Source organism: Dendropsophus ebraccatus, chromosome 3 (assembly GCF_027789765.1).
Source record: "Dendropsophus ebraccatus isolate aDenEbr1 chromosome 3, aDenEbr1.pat, whole genome shotgun sequence".
Taxonomy (NCBI): domain Eukaryota; kingdom Metazoa; phylum Chordata; class Amphibia; order Anura; family Hylidae; genus Dendropsophus; species Dendropsophus ebraccatus.
In genome coordinates this window covers 138,052,183-138,072,961 of record NC_091456.1, presented here as the reverse complement: position 1 = coordinate 138,072,961, position 20,779 = coordinate 138,052,183, and the positions used below count along the sequence as shown (strand labels likewise).

Below are 20,779 nucleotides of genomic sequence, written 5' to 3'. Positions count from 1 at the left end.
GGGCTGCCCAGACGATCCTTAGATTGTTTGGGCTGCCCATTGAAGTCAGTGAAGACACAGAGCAACGAGCAGCAGACCATCACAGTCATGATTGTGCAGCTTCATCATGTTAAAATACCACGATCAGCCAACATTGTGCAAGTCAGCTGATCGAGGACTTTTAACATGTCCTATTACACCAAACGATTATCAACCAGAACGGATGTTTATGGGTCAAGTATGGTTGAAAAATAGTTTTGTGTAACAAGCCCTTCAGATGGTTAAATGAGTCTTGGCTGCAGTGGTAACCTATCTGTGCCATATACAGTTACATTGTGATATCTGGACATGTTGGGGGAAGTAATGAAAGAGTTGACAATAGTTCAGTTGTATTCAGTTTCTACACACTACTACTACTACTGCTGCCACCACCAGTAATCCAGGAAAAAGCCTTCTCTAACTGGAATACAGAAGGTACAGTAGGAACCCTGTACCCAAACATTTCATTAAAGTAGATTTACATGGTATTATTCACAGCCATATCGCTCCATAACTGCACTCATACAGTATGTAAATCAGGCGTCTAAGAAAGCTGGGTGACTGTGTACTCTGAAAACGAAACTTTTGCACTTTCTAAAAGCTGTGTTTAAGCATTCCAGCCTCTTGTTTAAGTCTAGGCTATCCATCCTATAGTGGCAGACAGGAAGCTATAGCAACGGGAAAGCATTTTATCACATTACAGCAGATTTTTGCAATGTTGCCAAAGAAAAGTTTATACACTGGCTATATTATTTTTTTCGAGGGTGCTGACATCAGCTGATGTGTATCTTACATGTAAACCTGAGATTTCACACCTAAACTGGGATTATATGGACACCAATGCACGGTATGTATTAAAATACTGTACATAGATACTAGAGATGAGGGAAGTTTTACAAAATTCAGTCTACCAGGTTTGCAAATTTTTGTTGTAAAATTTTGAACTTGAGAACCGAACCTTAATGAACGGCACTAAAACAGCTAAATAACTGTTTAGCTGTTTTGGTACAATTTACCTGTTCGTGCTTCCCTGGTGTCCTATTCTGTGTTTCTTTGCCTCCAGCCAATAACTTCTTGAGATGGGAGAGCACCACAGCCAGTAGCTGAGCGGGCTGTCACTCTCCAGACAAGAGTGACAGCCTGTTCATTCAATCACAGGCTGCAGCACTTTCCCATCTCAGTCAGTCACTGATTGGCTGAGTAGACCGTCAATCCAGAGATGAGAGTGACAGCCTGCTCATCCCTAATAGATACATATATCAGTTGCAAGAGAATGTCCAAAATAATTTCCTATACAGTATATATGCTGCAACCCACACTGTGTGCTCTTCCAAGTCTTATTCCTATGTGTTTTGTGCTTTTCCACTGTATATCTAGTGTTTACATCACTTCTGTGACATGTATATACCTTGTCCTTGTCCAAATGTAGTAGTAAAAAATTATAGAAACTCTTCTAAAAAATGAAGATATTTGATCACCTAAACTGTTTGATGAATCCAAACCAGCATGGCTTTACTGCCTACATATCTACATGGATAGTACCTATATGGACTTCAGCAAAGCCCTTAATACTGGGCTAATAGAGAAGTTAGTGAAAATAGGACTTAATCCCTGGATAGTTCAGTGGATTTGTGGTTGGCTGAAGGATAGATATCAGAGGGTTGTTGTTAATGGTGTATATTCTGAGCAGAGACAGGTTACAAGTAGGGTCTGTTCTGGCTCCTATTCTTTTTAATATGTGTGTAGGTGACATAGGAGAAGGTTTGGTAGGTAAAGTTTGTCTGTTTGCTGATGACACAAAAGTGTGCAATAGGGTTGATATTCCTGGAGGTGTGAGTAATATGGAAAATGATTTAGCTTTATTAGACAAAAGGTTAAATCAATGGAAACTGCAGTTTAATGTTTTTAAATGTAAAATAATGCACTTGGGTAGGAGGAATCCTCTATCCGAGTATCACATTGGCAGTTCTTTGTTGGCAAAGACTTCAGAAGAGAAGAATTCAGGGGTAGTGATTTCTGACAGCCTTAAAATGAGTCACCAATGCAACCAGGCGGTGTGGAAAGCAAATCGTATGCTGGGCTTTATAGCTAGAGGTATAACCAGTAGGAAGAGGGAGATTGTGATCCCGCTGTATAGCGCTCTGGTGAGACCACATCTGGAATACTGTGTCCAGTTCTGGAGACCTCACCTAAAAAGGATATTGATAAAATAAAACCGGTCCAAAGACGGGCTACAAAAATGGTGGAGGGTGTGAAGCATTTTAAAAGACCTAAGAATCTAAAACTGTATAGTCTGGAGGAAAGAATGGAAAGGGGGAAATTATCAAGACCTTTAAATATGTTAGAGGCCTAAATAAGGCCTCAGGAGGGAAGTGTTTTTATTAAGAAACTTAGGGCACAATCTGAGATTAGTTGTGGAAAAGATCTGAAGCAACATTAAAAAATATTACTTTACTGAAAGATTAGTAGATGCATGTAAACCTGTCTGGGATAACATATATCTATGATAAGATAATAATAAAGAAAATAATATAAGGGCGGTCTAGATGAGCAGGTGTTTTTTCTGACAATGCTTTTTCTGTTTCTATTTTTACCCTCAGTGAACAAATAAAAATCTCAACTCATTCCTCAAAAAAAACCCTTGTATAACTACATAAACAGGAAATTAAAAACATTTGGTGTCTTGAATAGCAATAACATCCCATGACAAAAGTACATGACCCAATTTGGGATAAGCTGACTGATATAACTCTCTCTTCCCCACAAAATTATTTTTGCATTAACCCCTTAGGGACCAAGCCTGTTTGGGCCTTAATGACCAGGCTCATTTTTCAAAATCTGACCTGTCTCACTTTATGCGCTTATAGCTCAATGATGCTTTAACGTATGCTAGCGATTCTGAGATTGTTTTTTCATAACATATGGTACTTTATGTTAGTGGCAAAATTTGGTCACTGTCTTGTGTGTTTTTTGTGAAAAACATCAAAATATAATGAAAAATTAGAAAATTTTGCACTTTACGAACTTTGAAATTCTTTGCTTCTAAAAAACAAAAGGCACATGACAAAAATTAGTTAGTAAGTCCCATTATCAATATGTCCTCTTTATTCTGGCTTCATTTCGTAAACATATTTCACTTTTTTAGGGTGTTACACGGCTTAGAAATGTATCAGCAAATTATCAAATTTTCATGAAATTAACAAACTAATTTTTTTTAGGGACCAGTTCTTTTTTTAAGTTGATTTAGGAGGCTTGTATACTGGAAACCCCCATAAGTGACCCCATTTTGGAAACTAGACACCTTAAAGAATTAATCTAGGGGTATAATGAGCATTTTAACCGTACAGGGGCTGGAGGAAAGTATTCACAATTAGGCCGGAAAAAAATGGAAAATAGAAATTTTCCAATAATATATTTGTTAAGATTAAAGTATCTCATTTTCATAATAAACATGAGAAAAAATGCACCCCAAATTTTGTAACGCAGGTTCTCCTGAGTAGAACAGTACCCCATATGTGCGCATAAACCACTGTGTGGGCACACAGCGGGGCTCAGAAGGGAAGGAGTGCCAATTAGCATTTCCAGTTCAGATTTTGCTGAAGAAGTTTTGGAGCGCCAGGTGCGTTTGCAGAGCCCCTGTAGTGTCAGCAGAAAAGAACCCCCCCAAAAGTCACCCCATTTTGGAAAGTAAACCCTTCAAAGAATACATCTTGGGGTGTGGTGACCATTTTTACCTCACAGGTATTAGAGGAAAGTATTCAAAAGAAGACAGTAAAAATGAAAAAATTTAATTTTTCCAATAATATGTTTGTTTAGTTTAAAATTTTTCAATTTCAAGAGGAACAGGGGAGAAAACTCACCCCAATATATGTAACGCAGGTTCTCCTGAGTAGAACGGTACCCCATATGTGGGCATAAACCGAAGGGAAGGAGCGCCAATTAGCATTTCCAGTTCAGATTTTGCTGAAGATTTTTCTGAGAGCCAGGTGCGTTTGCAGTGCCCCTGTAGTGTCAGCAGAATAACCCCCTCCAAAAGTCACCCCATTTAGGAAAGTGCACCCCTCAAAGAATACATCTTGGGGTGTGGTGACCATTTTGACCCTACAGATATTAGAGGAAAGTATTCAAAAAAAGACAGTAAAAGTGAAAAAATTAAATTTTTCCAATAACATGTTTGTTTAGTTTGAAATTTCTCAGTTTCACGAGGAACAGGGGAGAAAACTCACCCCAATATATGTAACGCAGGTACTCCTGAGTAGAACGGTACCCCATATGTGGGCATAAACCACTGTGTGGGCACACAGCGGGCCTCAGAAGGAAGGGAGCGCCAATTAGCATTTTCAGTGCATGATTTTTCTGAAGAAGTTTCTGAGAGCCAGGTGCGTTTGCAGTGCCCCTGTAATGTCTACAGAATAGAACCCCCCCAAAAGTCACCCCATTTTGGAAAGTACACCCCTCATGGAATTCATCTTGGGGTGTGGTGAGCATTTTGAACCCACAGGTATTGGAGGAAAGTATTCAAAACTAGATGAAATGAAATGAAAAATGAAAAAAATTTAATTTTTCCAATAACATGTTTACATGGTGTTTACTGGTTATCTGGGGTGGTAATGGACAATCTCAGGGTGTTTACTGGCTATCTGAGGTGGCAACAGGCAATCTGGTGGGGTTATGGGCAATCTGGGGTGGTTACGAGCAGTCTGTGCCAATCTGGGGTGGTTACGGTCAATCTGGGGTGGTCATGGGCAATCTGGGGTGGTTACGGGCAATCTGGGGGTGTTTACCGGCTGTATGGGGTGGTTATGGGGTGTTTACTGGCTATATTGGGTGGTTATGGGCAATCTTGGGGTGTTTACTGGCTATCTAGGGGTGGTTACTGGCTATCTGGGGTGGTGATGGGCAATCTGGGGGTGTTCACTGGCTATCTGGGGTGGTGACGGGCAATCTGGTGGTGTTCACTGACTATCTGGGGTTGCAACGGGCAATCTGGGGTGGTGACGGGAAATCTGGGGTGGTGACGGGCAATTTGGGCTGGTTGCGAGCAATCTGGGGTGGTTGCGAGCAATCTGGGGTGGTTGCGGTCAATCTGGGGTGGTTACAGGCAATTTGGGGTAGTTACAGGCAGTCTGTGGCAATCTGGGGTGGTTACGGGCAATCTGTGGTGGTTACGGGCTGTCTGGAGTGGTTATGGGCTATCTGGGGGGGATACGGGCAATCTGGGGTGGATACGGGCAATCTGGGGAGATTAAGGACAATCTGGGGAGATTACAGGCAATCTAGGATGGTTACAGGCAATCTGGGGTGGTGACGGGCAATCTGGGGTGGTGACGGGCAATCTGGGGTGGTTACAGGTAATCTGGGGTGGTTACAGGTAATCTGGGGTGGTTACAAATAATCCAGGGTGGTTACGGGTAATCCAGGGCACTTGACTTTGGTGACAGGCGTAAAAAAGTGCCGACACCATTTGGAACAAGCGATCAGTGGTATATAGTATATACCGCTGATCACTTGTACTGGGACCACACCGGGTGGTCACCGATCATTGCCCCATGCTCTCCGCCACCTCCGGTGGTGGAGAGAATGAAGCTTTGATCATTTTTAGGAATCCATCACTGTGAAAAGAGTCTGTTCACAGAGATGGCGGGGGCCATCTTGGATCAGATGGCCGCCCAGGGAGGGGAGGGTCAGTGACCAGGTCACTAGGGTTAATTCTGGGTGCAGGGGGGGACATGTTCTCATCTCCTCTCACTGTGGATTCACGGTGAGTAGAGATGAAAGCGTTCAGCTGCGCTGGCAATGTCTGTTACCGGTGGCCGCCGTTATACTGGTAATAACGGCGATCGCCAGTGAGGGGACTTGCCGGGACTGACCCCACACTCTGCCCCAACCCCTCAGCTACTTCTGGTAGCTGAGAGGAGGGGGCTGCGGGCATTAGCGGCGCCGCTGCACTATTCTGCACCATCGCCATAAAGAGCTGATGGCAGCAGAATAGAGCCCATTAGTGATCGCCGTAAAAATCCGTATCGGCGGTCACTAATAACATAATACATGTATTCTCTGGGTCACTACGGTTACGGCGATACCACATTTGTTTAGTTTTTTTTTAACTATTATCACTTTGGCGCCATAGAAACTATCTTCCTAGCAAAAACCCACAAAAACTGTCGCCACATTGCAAGATCCATAGCGTTCTCATCTTTTGCGCGACAGAGCTGGTTTTGGGCTTATTTTTTGCGGGAAGATCTGTAGTTTCTATTGATACCAAGTTTTATATGTATATGACTTTTTGATCTCTTTTATGACGTATTTTCTACAGTGGATTGATAAAATACAGCTATTCTGGTACTGTTTTTTTTTAATTTTTTTTTACAGCGTGTGTCGTGCGATATAATTATTGATATAGTTTTATAGATCGTTACGGACGTGGCAATACCAAATATGTATAGGATTTGTGTTTTTGATCACTTTTATGTCATGTTTTATTGGGTATAGGGAATGTAATGCATCTTTATTATTGGGGGTGGGGCTGGGGGGGCTGTGTTGTGTTTGGTGCACACTTTTTTTCACTTTTTTTTACTTTTACACTAGTGTACATTACTGTACACTAATGTAAAATACTTTGATCACTGATACAATACATTGCAGTACCTGATGTACTGCAATGTATTGTATCATGCCTCATGCTGACAGGCAATAGCCACAGCCACCCCTGTCAGCATGAGGCATCTCCATGGTGACCCCGGGGACCTTCATTAGGACCCCGGGATCACCATGGAGACATCGGGACCCCGGCCGGCGCCGCGGGACATCGTGATCGCGTAAGTGACCCACGGCGCCGTCCGGGATCCACCGGAACCCGTTAGATGCCGCTTTCATGGTTTGACAGGAGTTACAGTTACAGGAGGGTGTCAGCGGTCACACTGACCGCTGATCACCCGTCCTGCAGCCGCCGCCGGACGGTAATTTATTCCGATGCGCCCGCTGTTAAAAGGCGTACGCATCGGAATAAAGCCCATTAGTGGCCGCCGTGAAAAGGCAGCATGGCGGTCACTAAGGGGTTAATAGGTTGCCCACCTGTAGCTTTCCATCTTTCCAATATAAAGTTACTATGGCTTCTGCACAGTTTTGCTGTTATCTAGATACATTCACCCCCACCGAATGCAAAGAATCCTCAACTCTCAGTCCAACCCGACACGCTCCCTGCTTCTGGCCCCCACCCTCCGAGTTGGCATCACAAGTCCTCCGTCTCTTTAATGGGCCGGGTTAACGCTTCTAACCCAGTCCACTGAAGTGAAGGAGGACACAGACAGTGACAGCTTCTGTTGTTCACTGTCTCCCTCTCTGGCAGTAGCCCCCTCCTCCCCCCTCTGTGTGCACTCCCTTGCCCCGGAGCTCACCCGCCCCCTGTATCCCCCTCGTAGTTCACCCGGTGGCCACTCCTGTGAGTGCAGCCCCCCCCCATGCGATCTCCCGGAGGCCCCCACCTCAGTACAGGCCGCGGCCACCCTCCATCGTCAATCCCCCAGCCCAGAGCTCCCCCCCCCCTGCGTCTCACACGGCAGTAGTGAGGGCAGCAACCCGCCCGGCAGCAATCCTTCTTTTGTTTTTTTATTCTGATTTGTCTACTGTGTGTGTGTGTGTGTGTGTGTGTGTGTGTGTGTGTGTGTGTGTGTGTGTGTGTGCGCGTGTGTGTGTGTGTGTTTCAAAATTTAAGCTCTTTGGGAAATTTTGTGTGGGCCATAAGTGGCTCTCTTCTTTTCGAATTATGTAAAAGTTGGAAGATACTCATACAACTGCTAAATTTACTTTACTTTAATATGCTATGCTATATGTGTATGCTAAATATATTGTTATAGAAATTGTTGACAGAATAGTATGCTTCTGAACTGATAACTGTAAATACTTTTTACATTTAGGTGAAAGAAGATTAAAATAAATAAATAATTGTTAAAAAAAAAAAAAGGAAAAAAAAAAAGAAAAGAAAAGAAAAGCAGCAATGAAAAAACACTGCTATGTTTTTACAACTAACATTTTTTGTTAAAGTTATTGACCAGCAACGGGAGAGGCGAGAAATGAATGACAATGAACTTTTTCCTGTGAAGACTCAAATACTCACCTATCAATCTGCATAACCCCAGTAAAGTGCATTACTTTCCCCAGGGACTTTAGGCCGTGGTCTCCAAAAACATAAACAGTGAGATGTAAAGAATATGTCACTGACAGTCAATAACTAGACTCAGTTCCACACCAGCTCCGTGTCTTCGGTTTCTGGGTAAGGAAAACTTTTAACTCCCTAGATCTTCAGCACTAGCACAGCCAAAGCACACATAGGTCAATGCAAACAGAAAAGCTTTGTGCTTACATGAAATACAAGACATCTTAGGAAAAAGTCTGCAATCTGTCAGATAGCTTTCAAGATAAGTGCAGCTGGAAAATACAGACCCTCAAACTCCACAGTGTTAAACTTCAGAAAAAAACATTCCTCTAAGAGACGTAGGCTGGAAGATAGAGAACTCTACAAAGTTAGCTCGCTCAAAGAATTTAATAAAAAAAATTCTGTTAGCAAGATATTATGGAAAGTCTAAGCCAAGAATGTACATTATGCATCTTACTACCAGCACAAGAGCTCCTATTATCCTGGGTCAGAGAGCCCAATCAGAACCTTTAGTAAGTACACTTCAATATTAGCAACATGGACATGCAGAATTTTTATCATATTATTGACTTCTATTTGGAAAAAAATCTATAAAAAAACAGGGAAACCCAAGAGCCACGAATGATGGCCTGGACTATCATCACTGATACCTGATCTGGATTATGTAGGGGGTTTCAAACTGGTGACCAGCTCAATGATGTCAACATACCTCAATAAGAAAGTGGTATGACCATCTTTCATAAGATACGCCATAAATGCATGATGAGTGAAAGTTCTACCACTGACAAACATCTATCCTGAGAATAAGGGTGCCATGATCCATGTCTAATAATTCTGTGCGGCATTGGCCTAGCAAAGTCCTTGGGAGTTATGGAAACTCCATTTGCCTCTGTACAAACACAGTAAAGTTTGGGCCTACAGCAATCTATGGGTTCCTGGTAAAGGTATAAGGAAGACATTTTTTACTACCCAATTTTCTAGTACCCAACACATACTAAATTCATATAGGAAAAAGAGATTCTTTGTGCAGCTGTCACCACTTACAGGCAAGGTGAAAGTACACAGAATATAGAAGCAGGAAGATAGACAGCGGAGATTACAGGAAAGGCCCCCGGGGGACTCATTACATATACATTATATGATGTTCACGTGTTTATTCTCAGGTGAGATACAAGCACGCATCCTACTCAGATGGCCATTTTAAAGCTCTTTACATGAGACTCAGATTTCCTACATATATAATTTTTCCAGCTGGCAGAAATATTATTTATCTATTTCTTATGTTCTTCCCTTTTATGCATTATTTTTTTCTTTAAACATCTAAAGCAGAGAGATCATAGGAAGTTACATAAAATGGTATCAGTTTGTTTAAGCATTTATGCAAACAACCGTTTTGCAGGAAGTGGTCTATATTTTCCAGTCTGACACAGTGCTCTCTGCTGCCACTTCTGTCCGTGTCAGGAACTGTCCAAAGTAGGAGAGGTTTTCTATGGGCATTTGCTACTACTCTGGACAGTTCCTGCCATGGACAGAAGTGGCAGCAAAGAGCACCATGTCAGACTGGAAAGAATACACCACTTCCTGCAGGACATACAAAAGCTGATAAGTAATAGAAGACTTGAGTTTTCTAAATAGAGATAATTCACAAATCCATAAAACATTCTGGCACCAGTAGATCATTTTCCCTTCAGAGTCCAATTTAATAGAAAAATGGGACTGTACGCTGCTGGAAGGTGAGGAAATTGCCACTTTCCTCACTGTAAGTATACTGTATTCTGTTTTCCTACTTTTCCTTGGTCATATATTAGAAAAAATGGGTGGATGAGATTCTGATTTGGCCAACAATCCCTAGTAATGTTTCAAGGCTCTTTTATTGATTGGTAATTAACTTAAAGCAGAGATAGGGAACCATTGATCCTCCAGCTGTTGCCGACCAGCTTTCGCTTTGACTGTCCAGGCATGATGGGAATTGTAGTTTTGCAACAGCTGGAGGGCCAAAGGTTCCCCATCCCTGACTTAAAGAGTAGCTATTTCCAGTAAGTGGCACTAGGGAGACAGTTTCCTTTATGTTGAGCAGGGCTAATTTGCATAGTGTTCCCCAGGGAGCACTTCTTGTTGTATAAGACTCTTTACAACAGCTGGCAGTCCCTGCATGGAGAAACAGTCCTCCATGGAAAATCTGGGTGACAACTGAAAAGGTTGCCATTACAGCTCCCAGAGGAGTTATTGTGCAGCTGGAATGGCAAATCAGCCTATATTATGATCTATAGAACAACTTAGGTTTCATCCATACTACTGTGAATCTTTACTGCAGTGGGAATTACAGGTTTTTTTTTTAAGTGAATCAGGTCATTTGGTTTAGCTCAGCAACAAAATCCACCATTTTCATTTTTAAATACAACCCCTCATTTAAAGCGGTATTCCAGAGAAGAAAAATACTTCCACATCAACTGCTGCCAGACTGTTATACAAGTTACCTCTATTTAATGCCCACGTTTACACAACGTATAATTTCATTAAACAACGGCCATTGTTTAATTACAGCGGCTGATCGCTTTAATTACTAAGGAATCCCGGCTGGAGTGTATACACTCTAAATACACTCTGGCCAGGATTCCATGCGGCCGCATGAAAAACTGACATGTCAATGTTGTGCGGCTGCTATTCACTGAATAGCGGCCCCACAAAATTGACAGTGCAGACAATGTAAAGTGCAGCTCCAATACTGCAGTACCGTCCGGGTTGAACTGTTTTACTAAGTGTGAACCTGGCCAAAAAATTTAAGTCTTAAAGCACTTATCAAATGCTCTGTGTAGATACAATCTGACACTGTGCTCATGCGGCCTCCTGTCTGTGTAAGCAACTATCCAGAGCAGGAGAGGTTTGCTCTGGGGGATTTTTGGTGCTCTGGACAGTTTCTGAAACAGACAGAGGTGGCAGCAGTGAGCACTGCGTCAGACTGGAAGGAAAACACCACTTCCTGCAGGACAAACCGCAGCTGATCAGTACTGGAAGACTTAAAGGGGTTGTCCAGCAAAAATCTTTTTCTTTCAAATCAAGTGATATTGGAAAGTTGTATAGATTTGTAACTTACTATTAAAAAAGTCTTCCCATTCTTATAAGCTGCTGTATGTCATGCAGGAAATGTTGTCTGACACAGTGCTCTCTGCTGACATCTCTGGCCGAGACAGGAACTGTCCAGAGCAGGAGAAGTTTTCTATGGTGATTCATAGAAAAATGAGACAGAGTTCCTGTCTCAGCCAGAGATTACACCAGAGAGCATTTCCCGCAGGACATATAGTAGCTGATAAGTATGGGAAGACTTCAGATTTTATAATACAAGTAAATTACAAATCTATATAACTTTCTGATATCAGTTGATTTAAAAGAAAAGAGATTTTCTCTGGATTACCCCTTTAAATATTAAGTAGAAGTAATTTACAAATCTGTATAACTTTCTGGCAACAGTTCATTTGAACAAACTAAATAAATAATAATAAAAAAATAAATTCACCCCCTAATACCATTTCCGGCTTTTATTATTTACTCCCACTATCAGCTGCTTTTACACAATGTCAGGGGTTGAGGGTGGAGGATGGGGCATGTGATATATGAAATAGTACAAATGCATTTCTAGGCTATGTTCACACAACGTAAATTAACGGCCATTGTTTTCACCGGCCGGACTTTTGCGACTGAAACTACGTCCGTACAATTACGATTGCACGGGCTGGTCGTAAAACTACAAGCGGGCTGAAACAGGTCATTTACTTTAAATACTGCGCCCAGCCCGAGAAACCACTCAAAAATATTTTTACATCAAAATTTTTTATTTGGCAGATTTAAGTTTTACGCGATCGGCCGCATTGAAATCCACGGCCGTTGTTGGAGCATTACAGGCCGGGAAAAAATTGACATGTTCATTTTTCACGGGGACGTATAAACAACGGCCGTTTTTTTGATACGTAGTGTGCATACAACGGCCGTAGTTCCATTGAATTACATTCATTTTAGGGAACCTCAAAACAACGGCCGTAGTTTTGCGGCGAAGACTACGGACGTTGTTTTACGTTGTGTGAACATAGCCCTAAGGTGTTGTTTGTACCTCTTAATAGAGAAAGGATAGTGAGGTTAGAAAGAACACAGAGTTAGTGTTCCTAGTGGCAGCTGATGGAGTCACATATCCCGCCGTTCTGTGGGGAATAGATAGAGAGAGATGGCACAAGCAGCAATGACAACTTCCTACTCCATAGTAACACTAAGCACAGGAGACAAGTGTACGACCAGGGGAGGATGCTGGATGAAGTGTATGGTTACATGCCTCTTCATCTACATCTTATGGACAGGATGGACTAGAGCATGGATGGGAACCTTTTACCCTCCAGCTGTTCCTAAATTACATTTTCCATCAAGCCTGGCCATCCAAAGCAAGGCATGATGGGTACTGTAGTGTTGAAACAGTTGGAGGGCTGAAGGTTCCCTATCACAGAACTAGAGGCTGGTTGAGCAAGAGGTTATGGCTGGAAAGTTTTGTATCTATTATAATCCATGGCCAACCCATCACTAGTGCCTACATAGGCTCATACTATACCGCCACATGCCTACAACTTCACCCAAAACGAATAAGAACTGCATGCTGCTTTATGCTGCTTTATGCTGCTCCTATAAGCAATATAAAACTAATAGGGTAGAATATAGCCCCTCCTGAAGGCACAATACAGCAGCACATGGAGTATGGTAACTAGGGGCCCATCATATGGTCACACAGAAATGTTTTCTCCCTGGTTGTCAGTCTGACCCTCTCCTCCCATACCGATTACTGTCTCCATATAGTGTCAGACATAAGTGCATAAAGCTCAGGTGTCAGATTCAGTTCTGCTACATCTATACAACATATGCACAAACATGAATCCAATAGGTTCCTGCTATGGCCATGTCTCCTTTATATTCACTGCATAATAGTTATATCGATTGATGAAAGATAAAGAGGTGTACACAACAGACTGGATAGTTAGATTTTCCTTGTTAAAATTACAGTGCATGAGCGTCTGGATACAATGGTCTCCATATTAAGATGATTTGCATTTGATTTTGGAAATGATGTCTACATGTAGTGATTTTTTTATATACAATGAGAGCAATTCCTGTTTTGTACATTGATCAGTGTCTGCCATAGATTGGAGAAGTAAACAGCACCTTTCACAGCGATGATAGACCTAATGTACAATTTACATGTCACATTCATTTAGATTTCTATGGCAATAATTGTTAAGTAATAAGCCGCAACAAACCATTTTCTGATATCAGTTATCGAAAGAAAAATCAATGCATGTTATACTACAGTATAGGGATTATGTACACAGCCCTGTATAAAGGCAAAATGAGTCCCTATGGGTCCATATTAAAGACTCACAGGCTTCTAGGTACTGTGATGTGGTGCCTTTAGTATTCCAGGGAAGAAGCCCTCCTAGTACAGCATGGGACGCCGCATGCTGTACACTGCTGGGCGGCATGGACCCATTGCACTGTGCTATAGATCTGTACAATATAATCTGCAATACAGATGTAAAATAAAGAAGTACCATTGATTCCCTTCCTACGTGAGGCTTTTAAACACTAAACCTCCACCCATAATGACAGAAAAGATATTTACTCAATCTCCTCCACTTTCACATCAATAGCAGAACAAAATTACAGGTGTGCACCCAAAAGTACCAGGAATACAGGTGTGTATCCATAAGCACCAAAGCTTCAGGTATGTATCTCTAAGTACCAGAACTACAGGTGTGTATCGATAAGTAACAGAACTACAGGTGGCAACCTATAAGTACCAATGCTTCAGGTATGAATCCATAAGTACCAGAACAACAGGTGTGCACCTATAAGTACCAAAGCTGCAGGTATGTATCCATAAGTACCAAAGCTTCAGGTATGTACACATAATTACCAGAACTACAGGTGTGTATCCATAAGTACCAGAACTACAGGTGTGCACCTATAAGTACCAAAGCTACGGGTATGCATCCATAAGTGCTAGAACTACAGGTATTATGAGGTATTTATGGAGACCATCTGTAGCCTAGACAAACGTTTATGGATACGCACTTGTGGCTGAGGTATTTATGGGTGCACACCTGTAGCCCTGGTTCTTATGGGAGCCCATCTGTAGCTCTGGTACTTTTGGATACATACCTGCAGCTTTGGTCAGTTGACAGCTGCATCTGATTGCTTGCTGTCAGCCATCCCTGGTGTCTAGTGGGGTGGATCGCCCCCCCCCCCATGGGAAATATCTCATAATACCTCCATAAATACCTCATAATACCACCATAAATACCTCATAACATTCTCAGTTACAGATGTGCCCCATAAGTGCCTCAGCCACAGGAGTGCACTGATAAGTACCTGAGATACAGACCGGCACCCATACATACTTTGGATTAGGGCTACCACAAGGTTGGTGAACCACCAGCCAAGCCAGTGTGTCTAAGAAAAAGCCAACACCAGTCTTAGGGTGCCTTCACAGATGACGGATCCGCAGAGGATCCCTGCCCTGTATAGTCTATGGGTAGACATACTCGCAGCGAGGTTGACATCCTGCTGCCAGTATGTCGGGACATTACCCCATCAACCCCCGGACGGCCTGAGTATATACATTACCTGCTCCGTGATCTTGCTTGCTTCGGGGGTTCCCGGGTGCACGTCCCGCTCAGCCAATCAGTGTGCTGCCCCGAGACATGGTGCCTTTCATATATTCATCGGTGCTTCCAGAATATAGAAAGATGCTTTTATTCTCCTGCTCGGAGCTTAGCTGCAGTTGACTGTCAATCAAGCAAGATCAGGTATGGGAGGGGAAGCGAGGAGGCTTTCCAGCTTGCAGCCAATGAGGAGCTTGGGAAAGCCTCTCTGACACTTTGCACTGGAAAATAAAAGCATTTGTCTATCTCCTGGAAACACAGAAGGATATATGATAGGTACCATGAGTCTCCTTGGCCTAAGTGTCACTGTTGTTATAACTTTCAAAATCTAAATCAGCAGTTGATGTGATATAAAGCAAGTCTGCAATATACATTCATTACTTTATGTTGCTAACATGCTATAAAACAAAGTTGTACTTGCCAGAAATCCAGATCCAGTCTCCTGAAGGAGACTGGACTTGTGCTGGTTGATAAAAAGAGACTAAACCCAGGAATTCCGGCCAGTACAGAGAGTCACAGAGAGCTCAATGTGTCTATCAGTCACATGACTGCCTCCTCTCTGTGAGCGCTCTGATGGCCTGGGATATACAGGACTTCTTGTGTTTAGGCTCTTTGGGAAAAAAAAGTCTAAACACAGGAAGTGCCGTGTTTTCAATGAGAACTAAAAAAACTAAAAAGAAAATAATGAATGTAATTGCAAACTTGATTTATATCATATCTACTGTTGATTAAGGTTTTGAAGCTTGTTCTGTCACTGAGTACCTTAAACACCGCGATCGCTATAGATCGTAGCGTTTAAGGGGTTAATGAGATGCAGCTGTGGAATCGCAGCTGCCTCTCATTACCTCCGTCCCCGGACACACTGATGTGTGCGGGACCGCTCTCATTGCAGCCCCTCAGTCAGGAACGTATATATATATATATATATATATATATATATATATATATATATATATATACATACATTCCTGCTTCACGGGGTATGTGCAATAGGAACGTATATATGCATATTACTGACGGGAAGTGGTTAAAAGAACATTCTTTTTTTCCCGTGAACTACCCCTTTAACCCCTAGAAAACCCTGGGCGTACAGGTACGTCCAGGATCGTCTATGGGTGGTCAGAGCTCTGAACCACCGCATGTAGCTTGCATGTAGCCCGGGATCGCGGCTAATCGAGTAATCAGATGCAGCTGTCAAAGTTGACAGCTGCATCTTATTGCTTGCTGTCAGCCATCCCCCCCCCCCGGGAAATTGTCCCTGAGGAGCGATCCACACATCCGGCACCGGCAGGGGTCTGCGCCGTAATGGCGCTTATTCTGGCTCTGCACTCGATTGCTTTCGGCTGCATCAGCTATCTCATTGATCTATGCAGTATAACTATACTGTATAGATCTCAATGAGAGATCAGTGTGCATATACTAGAAGTCCCCCAGGGGGTGTAAAAAAAAAATATATACTAATAAAAAGCCCCCTCCTCTAATAAAAGTTCGAATCACCCCCCCCCCCCCTTTTCAAATGTTATAAATAAAAAAAAATCCCCCAAAAAATCCCAAAGTGCAAAATTGCGCATTTTTGGTCACATCAAATTCAGAATAATTGTAATATAAAGTGATCAAAAAGTTGCATATGCGCAATCAAGGTAACAATAGAACACATCATGGCGCAATAAATGACACCTGACACAGCCCCATAAACCAAAGGATAAAAGCGCTATAAGCCTGGGAATAGAGCAATTTTAGGGAACATATATTTGTTAACAATGGTTTAAATTTTTTAAAAGCCATCACATAAAATAAAAGTTAAACATGTTACATATCATTGTAATCGTAACGATTTGAGGAACATATATAACAAGTCAGTTTTACCCAGGGCAAACGGCGTAAAAGCAAATCCCCCCCCAAATAAAAGATTTTTTTTTTTCAATTTCCCCACACATGACATTTTTTCCTGCTTTTGCAGTGTACTTTATGAACAAATTCAGCCTGTCATTGCAAAGTACTATTAGTGGCGAGAAAAATAAGGGCCCATGTGGGTCTCTAGGTGAAAAAATGCAAGTGCTATGGCCTTTTAAGCACCAGGAGGAAAAAAAACACAAAAATTGAAATTGGCTCTGTCCTCTAAGGGTTAAATGTATGCTGTATAATGTCTGACTAGCTGTCTTGTAACTTGTGTGCTCATTTTTTAGATGATAAAACCAGACACTGATGATCTGCCTGGTTTACATTGTTTAGCTTTGAGGCTGATATGTCAGCTTCAGGCCGAAACTACCAGAAAACTGCCGGATTGTCAGATGTAGTAGAGCGGAGTTTGTCATTTAGAAGAGGCAAATGGTAATGTGAGGTTTCAGATAAATGTGCAGGAAAGCCTCCTGAATCATGCATGGATGTGTGTGTGTGTAAATGCAAGTTACGCAGCTGTATACAGTATATCACCCTGTATCACTGTGCTAATAAGCACAACTAACCATGAAATCACTTACAATGCTATCTGTTCTATTCAATCTGAGTGTAGACAGAAGTACATCTGTATCTCCACAGTTACATGATAAGCTTGGCTCTGGCACGGCACGGTACATATTTTGTATAATATCTCACTTTAATTTTCTCTCACCATGAAGGTTGATGGGAATTATCAGATGCCTGGGCAATTCAGGGTAACAGCCAAGAACAGAGTGCACCCATGAAAGTACACATGGTATTAACGTGACCCAGCGTCTATCTCTGCTGCACAGATACATATGATACTTGACCCAGCAGACGCCAAACGTTATTAGCCAGTTACACTGGGATGTCTTTACTGTATCATCCAATCTGTAAATATGGGAAACAATGGAGACTAATATCTATAACAATTCGTGTAAGATGCCTCATACTCGAATTTCTTGTTGGACTGAACTTGACATGTGGAGATACCCTTAAAGGGGTTGTCCAGCGAAAATCTTTTTCTTTCAAATCAACTGGTGTCAGAAAGTTATATAGATTTGTAATTTACTTCTATTAAAAAATCTTAAGTCTTCACATACTTATTAGCTGCTGTATGTCATAAAGGAAATGTTTTATTTTCAGTCTGACATAATGCTCTCTGCTGACATCTCTGGCAAAACAGGAACTCTGTCTTGGTTTTCTATGAATCCCCATAGAAAGCATCTCCTGCTTTGGACAGTTCCTGTCTCGGCCAGAGATGTCAGCAGAGAGCACAGAGAGCTGATAAGTATGGGAAGACTTGAGAATTTTTAATAGAAGTAAATTACAAATCTGTATAACTTTCTGACACCAGTTGATTTGAAAGAAAAGGTTTTTCGCTGGACAACCCCTTTAAGCTGGCTGTACACATTAGATTAATGTTGGCTGGATGCACAAGTTCCATCAGGATCACCCAGCTCTGTAATGTGTATGGGAGACTTCTGACTAGGGATGGTCCGAACCTGCCGAGGTTCGGGTTCATACGAACCTGAACTCTCGGCAATGATTCCCGCTGTCTTCCACCTCCGTGGAGAGGGTGGATACAGCCGGAGGACCGCCTGGAAAACTGGGATACAGCCTATGGCTATATCCCAGTTTTTCAGGCGGTCCTCCAGCTGTATCCACCCGCTGCACGGAGCAGGCAGACAGCGGGAATCATTACCGAGGGTTCAGGTTCGTACGAACCCGAACCTCGGCAGGTTCGGACCATCCCTACTCCTGACTCTTCCCTGATGGCAGATGTCAGGAGAGAGAGAGATGCCTGATCCTTCTGCTCTATAGGGAGATATGTCACCTCCAGAGAAGTCTGGTTTTACGGGTTGGGTTATCGGCAGCGCGCATCTCCGTCCCTGCCATAGATACCATTTTATCGCCATCTGCTGAAAGAACTGACATGCCGATTCTTTTGGCGGAAGGCAGAATTGTATCTTTTATCGTCGTCTTCCATACAGTTGTCCAAAGTTTTGCCCATCTACTGTATATAATAATAATGATGTCAGCTGCTGGGTTCTCATTCAACTTTCCCAAACTCTTTAATGGCAATTCTATATAGTTATAAGGCACAATGGACTCTAATGGGGGATGGGAGCGGTAATGGTTGTCATGCTGGTTAACAACATACTGTCCTTGTAGAGACAACCATAATAAAGCATGTCTTAGGTGGGGTACTCCACTTGGGACAATGCTGAATTACCAGGTCAGCCATTCTGCAGAGCACTTGTATGTATGGCCCCAGCTCATGTCCACAAACACTTGGCTGGCTTCCATATCCATGAGGTTGTGTGACAATTGATGTAATATACAGTACACTCAACATTCGTAAGGTTTTCTTTCCAAATGAATTCATGTTTTTAACATTAAATTGCCTCTGTGATGAAAACAATAAAAAAAAATTTTTTTTTTTTTCTTTTTTACTCTTTTCCCTCTGCTGTGACTAAAAACATCATAGACACTGCAACAAATGTGAGTGCATGGCAAGATATACAAACCATGGAATTCAATGCAACTCCGACTCAAATGAATGAGACAGGATGACATATGGTTTGGTAAAGTAATAACATTTGTACAATCGAAGTCAAAGCTGTATACTGTTGGGTTCACACACACACACACACACACACACACGGTGGGAAAACCATAGAAAAAGTGCACATTTTCCACCTATTCTAGTTCTTCTATGTTTGCCCCACTCCTAGTTTTGGCTGAAACTACTGACCCTAATACTGTGTGTGAACGAAATCTCAACAAACCGTAAAATCTTTAACAAACAAAATATTGCTCAAAATTACAGTGTAAAAAACGTCATGATTTATGTTCTCCGGTGTTTGCGTGGATTTGGCCAGGTTCTGCAGTTTCCCTCACACTTTCTAATATCATTGGCTGTAATATACATATATGCAGATGAGAGTAACTACTCTCTGCCTGTTGAGCTGCAGAATAACACAGTGCTATATACATAATAATAACTAATAAAAACAAACCATGTCACCTTGATACATTTGTTACTTAATAGATAAACAGAGAATTCTAGGCAGAGATACTGGAACAAGCCACATAACATGGAGAAAAGTTTGCTGACTGCTTGAGAACTTTGGGCACTGATGCCTGCATGCCCACTGCACTTACAAGCTCTCCTGATGCCACAAGGAAAGTTTTGCAGGTTGAGGATCTAGCAAGAAATAATAATAGAAGAGAGGGAAAGTCCATGGACATCCCAGAGTGCAGCACAGCCCCCTATAAATACACTCACATAACATCCCAGCAGCTCTACACATACAAGGATCAGTGCACAGCCCTGTGCCCACCTACCGCATGCCCCCATACCATGTATACAGCAGGACCTACATACCATGTATACAGCAGGACTTAGTCCATATGCAGGGCAGCTCTGCTCCGATCAACAAGCTCCTCTCCCCCTGGTGTCAGCTGTCAGATGGGACTTCTCCTTGCAGCTGGGGATCCACTCCACACTCTCTGGGGCTGGCAATGGCAGAGATCAGTTCCAGGTCACTTTTGTCACGCAGGCTCCGGGATCAGGGTGAGGCTACAAGGCTCAGATCCTTCTTGCCAGCGCTGGCTGCTGCCCTGTACTAGTGGGGAAGCTGGAGCCTGGTGCGTGTCACTTCGCTGGGAACTTCCAGGCTCCCTCTAGAGGAAAGTATTGGGTACTACACCCAGCTGCGCAGTCACTACAATAATAGAGCTATTGACTTTTACCAATAGATTTATGAGCAGAAGATAACTTTGTACTTCTGGCATTCTCTTTAGAAAAAATATATACTGTGTAAGGGCTTACAGCATAGGCAGATTCACTGGACTTATTGCTAAAAATGAATATACAACTAAGTAACATATGTGGTGTGGGGCTATGTAAAGATTGAAATCCTCCCTGATAACTGTAAGGTAAAAAAACAGTAAAACTTTAGTAAAAATAATTAGTAGTATGTAA

The 20,779-nt window shown here is 42.3% G+C and overlaps 1 protein-coding gene across 3 annotated transcripts in view; it reads right to left on the bottom strand.

The window, feature by feature from the left end:
* The window catches only part of GHR (growth hormone receptor), a 248,303-nt gene extending 227,869 nt beyond the window's left edge, over nucleotides 1-20,434 (bottom strand). For all 3 annotated transcript variants that reach the window (XM_069962749.1, XM_069962748.1, XM_069962750.1), the window contains exon 1: nucleotides 20,180-20,434. The gene's annotated coding sequence lies outside the window, so the exon portion shown is untranslated. The remainder of the gene's footprint in view (nucleotides 1-20,179) is intronic.
* Between the last annotated feature and the right edge of the window lie 345 nt (nucleotides 20,435-20,779).